This window comes from Camelus bactrianus, chromosome 6 (assembly GCF_048773025.1).
Source record: "Camelus bactrianus isolate YW-2024 breed Bactrian camel chromosome 6, ASM4877302v1, whole genome shotgun sequence".
NCBI classification, from domain to species: domain Eukaryota; kingdom Metazoa; phylum Chordata; class Mammalia; order Artiodactyla; family Camelidae; genus Camelus; species Camelus bactrianus.
Window position 1 is genome coordinate 77480834 of NC_133544.1, and position 12746 is coordinate 77493579.

Genomic DNA, 12746 nt, shown 5'->3' on the forward strand with positions numbered 1-12746 from the left:
TGCTCCCTTATCTCACCTCCAAAGAGGCGACAGGGCTGGCCTGGGAGCGTGGGAGGCGGCCGCATCCGACACATGCAGGTGGTGCCCTTGCTGCAGAATCCCTCTGCTGCTTCGCGGTGGCCTCCGTCTCTGCTCCCCTGGGCAGGTAGGATGCTGTAGAGACACAGTGAGCAGAGAAGGTGTAACCGATCGCTTGAGATAGAGCTTAGTGCCTGGGAACTTTTGATTAGAGCACGTCTGAAAGCAGTGCTCCCACTGTTAGTGTGCCTGTTAGTGGCTGCTTCTCCCCGAGTTCCCACCACCCTCGAGGCCCCCTGGGACCTTAGCTTGTACAGCGTGAAAAAGGCAGCACTCCCTCTGTCCTCAGCTTGGTGTAGACACAACGGCCCAGGAGGAAACCCAGAGGTCCCTCCCGTCTTTCTTCTCCAAGTGCTGGTAGAGTTCTCTGCTGACTCGGGTTGTACCCCCACCTTGTCCCTGTATCCTTGACACAAAAGACCTCAAGCCCTCTATCTCCCCTGGCTTTAGACGTCTTCCTTTTTATCAAGGAGTCTTTAGTAAGGGTAGGCGGTGAAAAAAGAAAGGCAGCCACCCTTGAACCTCCAAAGGTAATCGGGCTAACTTCAGCAATGTTCAGCCTGCTTGCAATGTAAAGCAGCACTATTTTCTATACCTCCCAAGGATGCTGCCTGTGACTGGGAGAGAACTGGGGACCCCAGGTCCAAGGCACTGGTCATTGTAGGGAATGGGCCAGAGACTGTCATTGGAGCATCATTGTAAGTCCCATTTATCCATCCCAGCCACAGTGAAATTTGTGGAAGCCCAGGTCTTACCGTGGTCAGATTAGCGGGAACGCCCGCCACACACACTGCAGCATAGTTCCCTGCTGGGGTGTCTGTGTCTGTCACTGGCCATTGCTAGCCGTTCGCCATCCGTGGGAGAAGTGCACTTCAGGGCTTTTTCCATTTTTTAATTTTTCTTCAAAAGATACAGAGTTGCACGTAACAGTTCATTCAACAGACAACTGTTAACCCGTGGACCAACCATTTTCTAAGGAATGTATTTATGGACCTCAAGGGCACAGTCCTTGTCCTCACGGAACTCACAGTGTGGGCCTGGGGGAGGGGAGAGGAAGTGGAGAAAAGAAGGAAGTGTCGTATTGTGTGCTCTGTGCCCTGACAGAGGCGAGCCCGGAGTTTGGTGGCAGGAGGAGGGAAAGAGGGCAAAGGCTGGTGGGAGGTGATTCTGACGAGGCATTGGCATAAAGGAAGAGGAAAGGGCAGGAAGGGGGCTCCAGGCGGTGGTACAGCACCTGCAAAGGCAGAGAGGAAGGAGAAGCAGCTTCGTTTTTGGGATCTGGTGAATTCGTGCACCCAGAGTTTGGGGTGCTTACGGAAGTGTCACGTGAGAGAAGTGACATCCGCATCCCGACCTCTGGTCCCTCTTGGGCCGCGTGTCTGTAAGATCACTGCTGAATGTCACTGTGGAACCTAGTTGTTGTTGTTATTTTTTTCTCTACACAAAATCATTTTGAGTCTCTCTGAGATTAGCCACTGAGGTGATAGAAAGAGCAGTGGACCCAGAGACAGATGGCCCAGAAGCCTTTTATTAACAGCCTAACCTGGAGCAGTTCTTAACTCCTTGTCTACACGGTGGAGATTCATTCACTAACTCAATAAACATTCTCTAAGTAGATGCCGGGTACCAGACACCGTGGTGGGTTATAAAGATAAAGCAGAGAGCAGAACAGACCTGACTTCTGTCCCCATGAAGCTGACATGAAGTTCCATGGCGATAATAATTTCTGTCCTAAGCCTTTGAGGGCCCAAATTGATAAGGTATATTTGCTTTAAAAGGTGTAAGATGCTATAAAAGTGAACAGCTCATTGCCCAGCCCCTGGTCTGGGATGAGTATTGCTGAGAGCTGGGAGTTGCTGATCCCACCCTCACACACAGAGGAAGTTCATGAAATTCCTTCCAGGGAGACGCAGAGAAGAGCTAAGAAACCTAGAGGTTCCAGACGTATGTGACCTGCGCTTCCCAAGAGCATCTCACACAATTTAAAGGAGAAATTGGAAGTGATCTGTTGACCAGTGGGAGGGCCTGCACCACCTGACCCCTGGGTCCAGGGAAGCTAGAGGTGGCACCTAAAAGCAGTATTTCCCAAGGCCATGTGATTAGGAGGGGAAAAAATGCACCCTCTGCCATTCCACCTGGGATTGAGTCAGAGTGCCAAATACACACGCATAAGCGCCGATGGAGACACCTTCCGTGCTCAAGGCATCAGTCAGTTTGTACTACAAAGCCCATTTGGGGTTTGGTGTTACGGATCAGAGGCGTCGATCCCAGCTCTCCTGTCTCAGGGTTCAGAGGGAGCACGTGCGCTTTGTATCCTAGGCAACGCCGCTGCTATAGGAGGAATTGAGAAGGTGAACTGGGAATCATGTCCCTTTTGGTGAAGAGCCTTTTTTGACCCAGACACCAAACTCAGAATCAATAACATCTAATGACTTGGATGGGACTTAAATACCGTTGATATTCTAGCCCAACCTCTTGTTCATAGATAAGGAAACCGAAGCCAGAGGAGGTGTGGCTTCTTGGCTCCTAAAGGCTGAGGCAAGAGGAGAATCCAGATTTCTCAATCCCTGTGTGTTCAGTATGTTTCGGTTCTGGGGTGAGATTTACATCCCCTGAGGTGACTCATAGGGGTGGGCGAGAATTAAGGTTGTAAAGGTGATAGAAGGTTTGAAGCACGATTATCTCCAACTATAGCTCGCACCGCGCAGTGTTTGCTCAGGGTTGTGCCGTTAGCCTCGCACAGGCTTCCTGTTACTCCCCTGACCGCAGGAGCTCAGGGATGCCCCTTAGGTAACCTGCTCAGTCCTCACAGCAGCTCTCTGAGATCTCTGCTAGTCATCCCCACTTCCCAGGGGCGCCGGAGTACCGAGCAGGGAAGCGGCTTGCCCAAGGGCAGGTGGCTAGGTAAGCGGTAGAGCTGGGTGTCCTCGCTAGGCATCCTGGCTCCCGAGTCCACGTTGGCAACCCTGGTACCCACTCCCCTGCCCCGCGCCTCACTCAGGCTCCACCCCCAGCCGCCGGAGGAGCAAGGGCTCAACTCTTCTCATACCCTCGGGGTGTCGAGTCCATTTGGTAAAAATCAGCAATTGGCATCAATTTACTTGCACTCCCATTTTGTCTCTGTGGACCCAGCAGTTTCAAAACCTTACAGATAGGATAGATACTGAGCCCGGACGAAGGTCTGCAGGTGAGTCACCGGGGACTGACTCAGGCTCGGGCTGGGCCCTTGCAGAGCTTTTTCTGGCCATAAAATTCACTTGGGCCAGTGATCAGTCCAGGACTGTGGGCTGAGCCTGACTCACTCATTTCCTTCAGGAGGACAATATGACATTTTATATAAATTATTTGGAAAGAAGTATAAACTAACAGGAAATTGCAACAGTAGCAGAGTTCTGTGTACTTCGCACCCAGGAAGTGCATTTTGAAAAAACAAGTCAGAACTGAATTTTCTGATGGAATGCCGCTCATGGTAGCAGTTTATTTTCGATCCTCCCGCACGATGATGAGTGATCATTCTCCATGTTCGCCATAGACAAGCAACTGTTACTGTTTTCAAATACAGAGGACAAAAACAAAAAGCCATATTTTTGGCAACTGGAAAATGTAGTGTATGGACAAGGAATTCTTGGCTTTACAAATTTTTTAAAGTCCACTTTTCTATCTCTGGGTTGTTAGAGTTGAACCTTCTGTAAACCCTTCACCAGCTGTTTTTAAATCCTGGTATCACCGGGGGACCTCGGGTGAGGGGGTTTGCAGAAGATGAAACATGAATGTTGGACACAACGTGGCGGGCAGGCTGGTGATGCGGGTCGGTAAAAGAATTTAGCAGAGGCCAAGGAGAGTTGAGGAAGGGAGTTTATCGGGGGTACACTGCTGTAGACAACGGGGGCCACACAGACGAGAGGAGCCTGCGTAAGCACCGAGGGTGGGTGTGCAGGGTCTGTTATTGGGGGGAGGGGGCTGTGCACACAAGGAGTAGGGGCTGCATGATCAATTCGTGCACAAGTACCTGATTGGTTGTAAGATCTGTCAGGGACTTCTCTGAACTGTGCTATTTATAACTTTGATAAGGGCAGGATATGAGACCTGTCCGCCTAGGGTAGTGGGAGGTGGGCTATCTCCTGGGGCGGTGAGTCCCGCCAGGGTCAGCACACAAGAGATGTTTTTATCCTGCAGAAATGCAGGTATGCAGAGGGTCCTGCAGTGGAGAATGGGGGTTAATGTGTCAGTGGCTCTGGGCACACGGAGAGCCCAGGGGTGGGGGTTTTCATGAACTGCAGAGCAGCTTCAGAGAGTGCCAGCGGGCTCCACAATGAGGACAGGAGCTTCTTCACAGAGAGCGAATTCCTGTCGTGGGCAGTGATGGGACACAGTGATCACTGGACTCTGATGACATCCGGGTTCTGCACCAGCTGCACCGCACCTGGACCTGAAGTCCCTTAATTTACCTCCTCATTCTCTCCCAAGAATCACAGAGATAGCCCATCCTCGGTCCCTGCCTGCCTGGGTATTGTTAACGTTCTTGAAAACCTAAAAAAGGCACCATGGAGGATGTTGAAACCTATGGCTTCATCGTGGTGGCATCAGACAAATCAGGAAAATCAGCACACACATGCTCTACGTCTGTCATCCCAGCCGGGAGAGCAGAACCAGGCATGGACCCAGGCCCTATTATTCTGAACAGAATGTCACGCGCAGGCCATGTGGCAGCCCCAGCAGGTCAGCCGGTAGAACGCGCCAATGTTCCAAAGGCAGGCTGAGTCTTCTGGCATCTCAGTCATCCCTGGGAACCCTGAGCCCTTTCTTTATCTAGAATGGTCCTTCCCTGGAGGACGAAGGGGAGCAGCAGGCCTGGATGGGACCACGCGTGCAGAAGAGGTGACAAAGGAGAGGCTTTTAATGCCTCTTGTCGCTGGTTCGCCTTGAAAGCCCTGGGGTCCTCCCTGAAAGAAGGACGCACCATTGTGTTCAGCCTTCTGCTTTCTCTCTCTCTCTCTTTTTTCTTTTTCAATTGTGGACGGTTCCCATGTTTTATATTCCCACAAAGCTAGTCCTCGTCTTGATCTCTTAGGAAGCTGATGTGTTTTGTCCGCTGCCTGGATGGCAGATTCTCTCTGCCCAGATACGGGGCTCACCCTCTCCTTAGTTTCTTGAGTTATTCTCACTTTAAATGAAGATTGTTTCTAGGACAATTTAGCTTTGAAATGCTCCCCGATTTGGGTTAGGATGGACAGGCAAAAACTTGCAGGCAAGTTGTCACTACAATTATGCTCCCCAGACTCCGTGGTTCTGATCAGAGGTCGAATTCTGGGATTCCTGTTCAGATTTGCTTAGAGTTTGGCAGAGACAGGTTAGATCCTGTTTTCTGTCCCTTCCTGCTCAATTCCTTTTTAGTGCAATTCCTTTTTGAATTATTAATATTTAACCAGGAGCATAACTGATGGAGCTATTGGTGTGCTTTGCTTTAAGAAAATCCAGACTTCAAGTGAAAACTTTGCATAAGAGCTGCTTTAATTTTCAGCAAACTTCTTTAAATAGCCAGCTTTCCTCATGCATGTAAAATATAATTAAAATCAACAAAACTGACCCAACTTTTCGGGAGACAACTGATTATTAAAGCAAGGCATGAATAAAGAACACAACAGGCGTCCGCCCCTGCAGTGCGCCCTGTTCTGCCTTCCACGGTGTCTCCCGCCACCTTTCTATCTTTTCTCTTCTATCAGGATCTAGCCCCAAGGAAAGACCTTATAAATGTATTCATACTGATTTCTGGCTTATGTTCCGCTCTAGCACCCCGTACTTTATAACTGGAAAAGAGGCCATAAGCCAAAGGAAAGAATTGCCCATTGCAGAATCTCCAGCAGCAGCCAGCCACTAGGCAGGCTGGTTTTTAATTTATTTTTGTGTGTTGGTTAGTGGGGAGTCAAATAGACTTTGTTCTCTGCTAGTTCCATATGCCCTGCTCTTTAATCTCAAGAACAGCTCTGCTTTCTCTTCCTTGTGCTGGGAGAGCTGCAGAATGAGGGGGAAATTTCAGTAGCAGGGTGTGAGAAATCACCTCCTCCTTTGGCCTGTGTTGCTCATCCCGCCAGGATCCAAGAGCTGTCTGTTAATGACGGGAAGGTGTGAAAAGAGGCATCTGTCACCATTCGTTAAGAACCTCTTGGTTTTGGAGCACCTGGGAACTCGTGGGGCTGATGAGGGTTGGCTGCTAATGTTATAGGAGGAAAATGGGAGACCCAAGGCTCGAGGTGTTTGGGGCGATGGTGGAGGGGTGTGTAAGATGTGGAACCCGTGCCGCGGCAGAGTCCGTCATGTGTACAGCCTCCGCTGATTTACTTCTTCCTCTGTTCATTAAATACCGCCTGAGGACCTCCTACGTGCCTGATGCAAGGGACACAGAGGATGAGTAAGACGTGCTCTCTTTCTCAAGCAGCCCAGTTCGATAGGGAAAATGTGAAAATAAGTAATATTATGAGGAAGTGGTAAGTTCTGTAATAGAAGTATTTGTGCAGTGTCACAGCACGATTAGTTGTCCCGAGAGGAACAGAGTGGCCAGAGGAGAGGGACTTGGGCTAGTGGGAAGACTAGGAAAGGGGCAAAGGCCAGGGACGCTTTGGGCTGGTGAGTAGACAATTTCCAGGGCGGGCATTTGAGAGAGGACAGTGTGTGTAGAAGACACTGCCTTGGGATCAAGTTTGGGGAGCGTTGGTAGCCGAAGCAGAGAAGCTGGCGAGAATCAGATTGTGGAGGATCTCGTACATCTTGGAAATGAACTTGGACTTTATCACATAGACCTTCGGGAGCCATAAAATTGTCTTTAGACGAGGAAGCAACATGATACTATCTGTGCTTTGGAAAGATGATCTTGGTGGCCTTGTGGAGAATAAGCTAGAAGTCGAGGAGGGCAGGAGCTGGGTTAGAGTGGGTTCTTAGAGCAACGAGAAGAGAGAATCAACAGGATGTGCTGACAGGTTGGAAACAGGATGGGAGGTGAAGAGACCGAGGGTGGCTCCCAGGTTTAAGGCTTCAGAGACTGAGCAGGTATGAAAAACATCAGTAATTGTTAGAGTTGTTGGATCCTTACCAGGTGCGAAGGCTTTAGCTACATGCTGTATATAGATTGTTCCACTGAAGCCTTGTAATATTAGTACTAAATTATCTTCATTTTAGGCATGAAAACTTGAGACTCTGAGAGGTGAAGTAACACGCCCAGGTCACATGGCTGGTAAGTGACAGTGCACGAATTTGAACCCAGGCACTCGGAGCTCAGAGCCTCCCTCTGTAAGGAAGTTAGCAGGAGTACAGGTCAACGCGAAGTATCTGACATTCAGGTCTGCACCTTGCAAATTTAAGTTGCCTATATTTTACGAGTCAAAATACCCAGCAAGAGAGTCAGACCACAGGATCTGAAGCTGATGAGTGTGGTCTCTGCCAGACACGTGGGGTTGGGATTCCATCAGTTAACTGGTAGTGATGAAGAAGGTGGGTGTAATGTGGGTGAATCTCCAAATAGCCAGGATGGAACCAAGAAGAACCACACTTAAGGGTGGGCATGTTCGGACAAATTTGGGAAAGTTGCTGAAAAGGCATAGCTAGAGAGGTGAGGAGATAACTTTGAAAGCCAAAGGCAGAGTTTCAGGATCTGGTGGAGGGGACCAACACAACTGAATGCTTCAGAGAGATGAAGGAAGACTTAAAATGAGGATTGAGTTGGATTTGACAATAAGGTGATGGATGGGCAAGGGCTGAAGTCAGACTGAAGTGGGTTAAATATTTAATAAAATGAGAAAATGGAGACAGTGGGTTCAGACCTCTCTTTGAAGAAATTTAGTGGAGAAGAGGGTGGGAGGCAGATAACAGAGGCAGCCTTGGGGTCGGGGAAATGCTGTTGTGATGGGAGCCGCTTGAGATGCTGGAATGCGGAGGGGAAGAGCACGCGGAGCCATGAGCATAACGGCAGGACGCTCACCCAAGTAGACAGGGAAGGAGGGGCCTGCCCTCCAGCCCTCAGAAGGAGCTCATGGACTCTGAGAAAAAGTGCTCCTGCCCTTTTAATTTACCTCCCTTTGAATCACGAAGAAACTCAAGCCCAAAAAGCGAAGTGACCTGTCCGCGGTCACACAGCAAGCCCGTGACCCCAGATCTCCCAGTGCCTGGTCCCTTTCCTCTCCTGCGGCCAGTGTCAGTGGAAGAAGTCTCCCTGATACGTTCCTTTTGGTTCCAAGCTCCCATTCCTCCAGACTGGCTCTTCCCTGCTCCGTCCGAATGCACATCCATCCAGATTCTGGCGTGTCAGCAGGGCTTCTGCTGTCTGAGTCAGAGAGCTGCTTTGTCATTTCCTCAACGTGCTAAGGGGCAATGTTTTGGGTGGTTAATTATAAAGTGTCATTAAAAAACTGGTGCTGGAAACCTCCTCCTCTCACCTGGGCACCCAAGTTCCCAGCAGGAAGAAGGGTCTCAGAGTCAAGGGCTCTTCAGGTACTTCTTCCTGGCCCGAGTAAGGGAGGGTGTATTTGTTCACACGCGATGCCAGGTCCCCGGGGTGGTGTGCAGGAGAGGACTGGGTGGGGGCGCTGTGGAGTAGCAGTGGAGAGTCGGTAAATGAGAGACTGATGCTCTCCCGAGACTCCATCAGCCAAGAGTCACTTAGGGAGCTGGGATGTAGGCAGCTCCCTAAGGGCCCTGCCCCTACTCTGCTTAGAGGTCTCCTGGACTCTGTGTGCATTTAGCGGTGGTGCATCGTCCCTTCTTCTTACCTTCTCATACTCCAGCGCTTGTGCTGTCAGCCTGGTTGTCATACCATTCTGGTTAAATATTGATGCTGAGCAAGGATTAAAATCCATAGTCCTACACAGAATGCACTGCCTAGAACCTAGACACGTGAATGCTATATAAATATAAACTTCTGTTTTGCAGTTGACCTTCATTTACAACCCTTTGGGTCTTGGTAGACTCCAAGGAATAGCAATTAGCTTACTTCTCTTTGCTCTCGTTTCATCTGCTTAAACCCCTTACTCCTGTTCTGTTTTGTCATATGGGGCTGTCAGGACGTAGGCCGGTAACTCCTGTAGCTCCACGGGTCGTCGCTCTCACCGGCTGCGGTGCGAACAACGCCCCCTGGAGTTTCATAGCCTGGAGAGCGAGCAGTGCCCCTGAGGGTGCAGCTGCAGCTCCACCCTCTTCTCCCCCGGAGTTCAAGGCACTCTTCAGCTAGAAGAATGAATGCCCTTTGGGTGCAGAGCCTAGGGTGCCCATCCTCCCTGGGTCTGCTGCCCTCTGTTGTTGTTTGTTGAACAGTAGTAAATAAATCTAAATCAGACAGGAGGGGGTGGGAAGGGATAAATTTGGGAGTTTGAGATTTGCAAATGTTAACTACTATATATAAAAATAGATAAAAACCCAGATTTCTTCTGTATAGCACAGGGAACTATATTCAGTATCTTGTAGTAACCTATGGTGAAAAAGAATGTGAAAACGAATATATCTATATATATGTATGGACGAAACACTATGCTGTGTACTAGAAATTGACACATTGTAACTGACTGTACCTCAGTTGGAAAAAAAAAAAAATCAGGAGTCCAAAATGCTAAATCTTGCCCTGAGAGATTTAGCAGAGCTTGTGGTGACTCAGGGCACATGGTTAGTTCTGTTGCTTCTTCCTTCATTTACAATTTATTCACAGTTGTGTCAAGTATTGACAACTGGGAGACATGCCTGTGCCAAGGGACTGAGAAGAATCTTCTTCAGGCTTTGAAAAATTAGGAGGACTTAACTAGGCCAAGGATGGGAGACAAGCAGGGCCATCCAGAGGGAAAGGAGGAGCAAAGGCTTGGTGGCAGTAGGTGGTCTCATACATCCCGGAGCCAAAACAGAGCCAGGGTGGCAGATGCAGAAGTGAAGGTGGAAGGAGGCTCAGGATAAGACTGGAGAGGGAGGCAGGACTCAGATCAGGAAGAGCCTTAATGCCCCATTTCAAAGATCTGGGCTTTCTCCTAAGGGTAATAGGAAGTTCCTGCAGGATTATGAGATTCTATGATGGGGTTTATATTCTGAAAATTTCGTTCTTGCTTCATCCAGAAATTGAGTGGAAGACAAACAAGGGGCAGACAGAAAGGTAGGTAAAAAGTCAGAAGAATGTGGCAGAGGAGAAGGCAAGGAACCGCAGTGCTTTAAAAAGCTGTGAACTGTCAGCTGTGTCTAAAGATACTGAGTGATCACACGAGACAGGACTGGTAAGTATCCATTGCATGTAGCTACCTGGGGGCCATCAGTGTTTTTACTGAAAGGCACTATTGAGGGAACTAGAAGTGAGGAAGTAGAAGAATGGGTGGGAGGTGAGGAGATGACAGCAGTGAGGCTGGGGAACTTTTTGTCAGTGTCTGAATGGAAGGAAAGAGCTCGGTGGTGGCTGGAGAAGAATCTGGGATCATAGGAGCTTTTACACTTTTTTTTTTTTTTTCATATTGAGCAATCTATTTGTTAAAACACATTAATTCACACCGATACCTCCAATTCAACACCACAGGATTATTCTAGCCTCTCTCTTTTCTGTATTTGTCCCTTTACTGTCTCAGTGCAGTGATGTTAGTTGTCAGTCTGGAATAAATATCCTTTACGGTATTAAGGAAATACCCTGCTATTCAGTTTGCCAAAAGTTTTTAACAGGGAATGATGATAGATTTTATCATCAGCATTTAGAGAGATGATGGTTAGGTTTTGTTTTATTTAACAACTACTTGTGTAGGGCTTAACTAAACACCAAGCGGTGGTGTAAACAATCTTACAAATGTTGACATTGATTTCTCGTAACAATCCCATAAAGGAGACACTGTTAGTATATCCATTTTACAATGAGAGAACTGAAGCACAGAGAAGTTAGACTGATTGCTTAATTAAAGTCACAAGACACAAAGAAAAGCCATATTTCCAAGCCAGACGCTTTGTCTTCAACATCCAGTGCTTGGCCTCTGACTCTCCTCTCTCCTTGCTGTGTTGTGCCTTTTTTGACCTACTGATGTGGTAAATCATATTAACAGCTTTCCTAGTATTATATTCCAGATCATCCTTGGTTATAGTACTACTATCACTTGAAAATTGATTTGATTTGTAATTTAAATTTATATGTATGTTTAAAAGAGAGTTTGCTCTATCGCTTTTTTTTATTTTCATGGTATTATATCAAGGAATTAGGAACTTAATATCTTTTAAAGACTTATGGAATTATTTACATAAAATATATGTCACCTTTTTTTTAGATGAGAGAGGTTTTGATGGATAGTACTTATACAGTAAAAATTTATAGAGCGTACCCGAAGTTTGTTTAAACTTAACTGAGTTTGGGAGTGGGCACCGCTAGCAGAGAAGCTTAGCATGCCCACAGTTGAACAGTGCTGGTTGTAGTTGGTTTTTTTAGATGTAGAATTTCCGTTTAATTCTTTTTCAGTAGGTTCCAGTTCTCTGGTGAAATTCTCCATCTTGTCACCTTTCCTCTGGGACAAATTAAACAGTTATTTTCTAAACCTCTACCTGAGAATTCTCATAACTGGGTTTCCTGTGGGTCTACTTCTGTTGTCTTTTTTCTCTCTTAGTCTTAGTTCTCGGAATGTCTAGTAATTGCTATTTGAATGTTGAGCATTTTATATATAAAAAAGATGGTCTCTGGATGATTATTTTCTTCTAGAGAGGACTCACCTTACCTTTTCTGTAAGTAGCTAGAGTGGGAGGATTTTACGTCCACCCAGTTCAGACTTAGTTTATTGGAGATCAAGCTGGAGGTTTTTGTAAGACTTGGACTACCGCTGAAGCCCTGTCCTCTAAGGCATGGATTTTAGGAGGTCCAAATGAGAGGCTTTGGATATTTACTGGGGCCCCTCCTTCTTGGTGGGTCTTAAATGAAACTGCCAAAAATCTGGCTTTTCTTTATAGCTACACTTTCCTCTTTATACAGCTCCAGAGAATTAGCAAATCCCGTAATGCGCATTTCCTTGTACCTCCCTTTTCTCCTAAACCCAGTCACTCAAGCCCTGGCTGTCTTGACAGCTCTGAACTCCTCTTAAGAGCTTTCCTCATTATAGTTAAGATTAAAATCAGGAATGTATGGGAGAAATCCATATAAAAAATTCCAAAATACATACTTACTCAGGTACCCCTGCTCTCTCACTGGAAGCAGTAACTTCATAGAGGCACGTTCTTCACTGTCAGTTTATACGTTTGGAAGGCGGGTCCCTCCCCCTCCTTGGAGGCAGCTGTGTCTGTGAAGCTGCATCTTATCCTCTGAGAACACTATTATTGTTATGGTGATGCACATAACAGCTTTACAAATAGTTGTACAAAATGAAAGAATAAACATTTTTTTTTTTTTGCCCTTTTGCCCAGGAAGCTGTTAACAATAGTAGTCGTGATAATATTCACTAAACTTCACTAGAGATTTACCACGGACCAGGTTCTGTGTTAGTTGTTTTGTGTAGATGAGCTCATTTAATCCTCAGAAGAGCCTATGAGGTAGTACAGGTAATTTTCCTATCTTACATTTGAGGAAACTGAGGCTTAAAGAGGTTAAGTTGCCTTAAACAAGGTTCCAGAGCCAGGAAGTAAATGGCACAAGTAAGTTTGAACTCCAGATCTTTCTAACCTCAAGATCTGGGTTCTTTGCCAGCATTTTA

General features: G+C 47.2%; 1 protein-coding gene across 11 annotated transcripts in view; it reads left to right on the forward strand.

The window, feature by feature from the left end:
* The window catches only part of SEMA6D (semaphorin 6D), a 517967-nt gene that overhangs the window by 487690 nt on the left and 17531 nt on the right, over positions 1–12746 (forward strand). Inside the window, exons 2-3 of one of the 11 annotated variants that reach the window (XM_074366064.1) lie at positions 7252–7306; positions 10162–10316. The exons of 8 other annotated variants lie outside the window; for them this stretch is intronic. The gene's annotated coding sequence lies outside the window, so the exon portion shown is untranslated. Of the gene's footprint in view, positions 1–7251; positions 7307–8452; positions 10317–12746 lie in introns of those variants that run through there. 2 more of the 11 variants (XM_074366065.1, XM_045524190.2) reach the window with 2 other exon arrangements.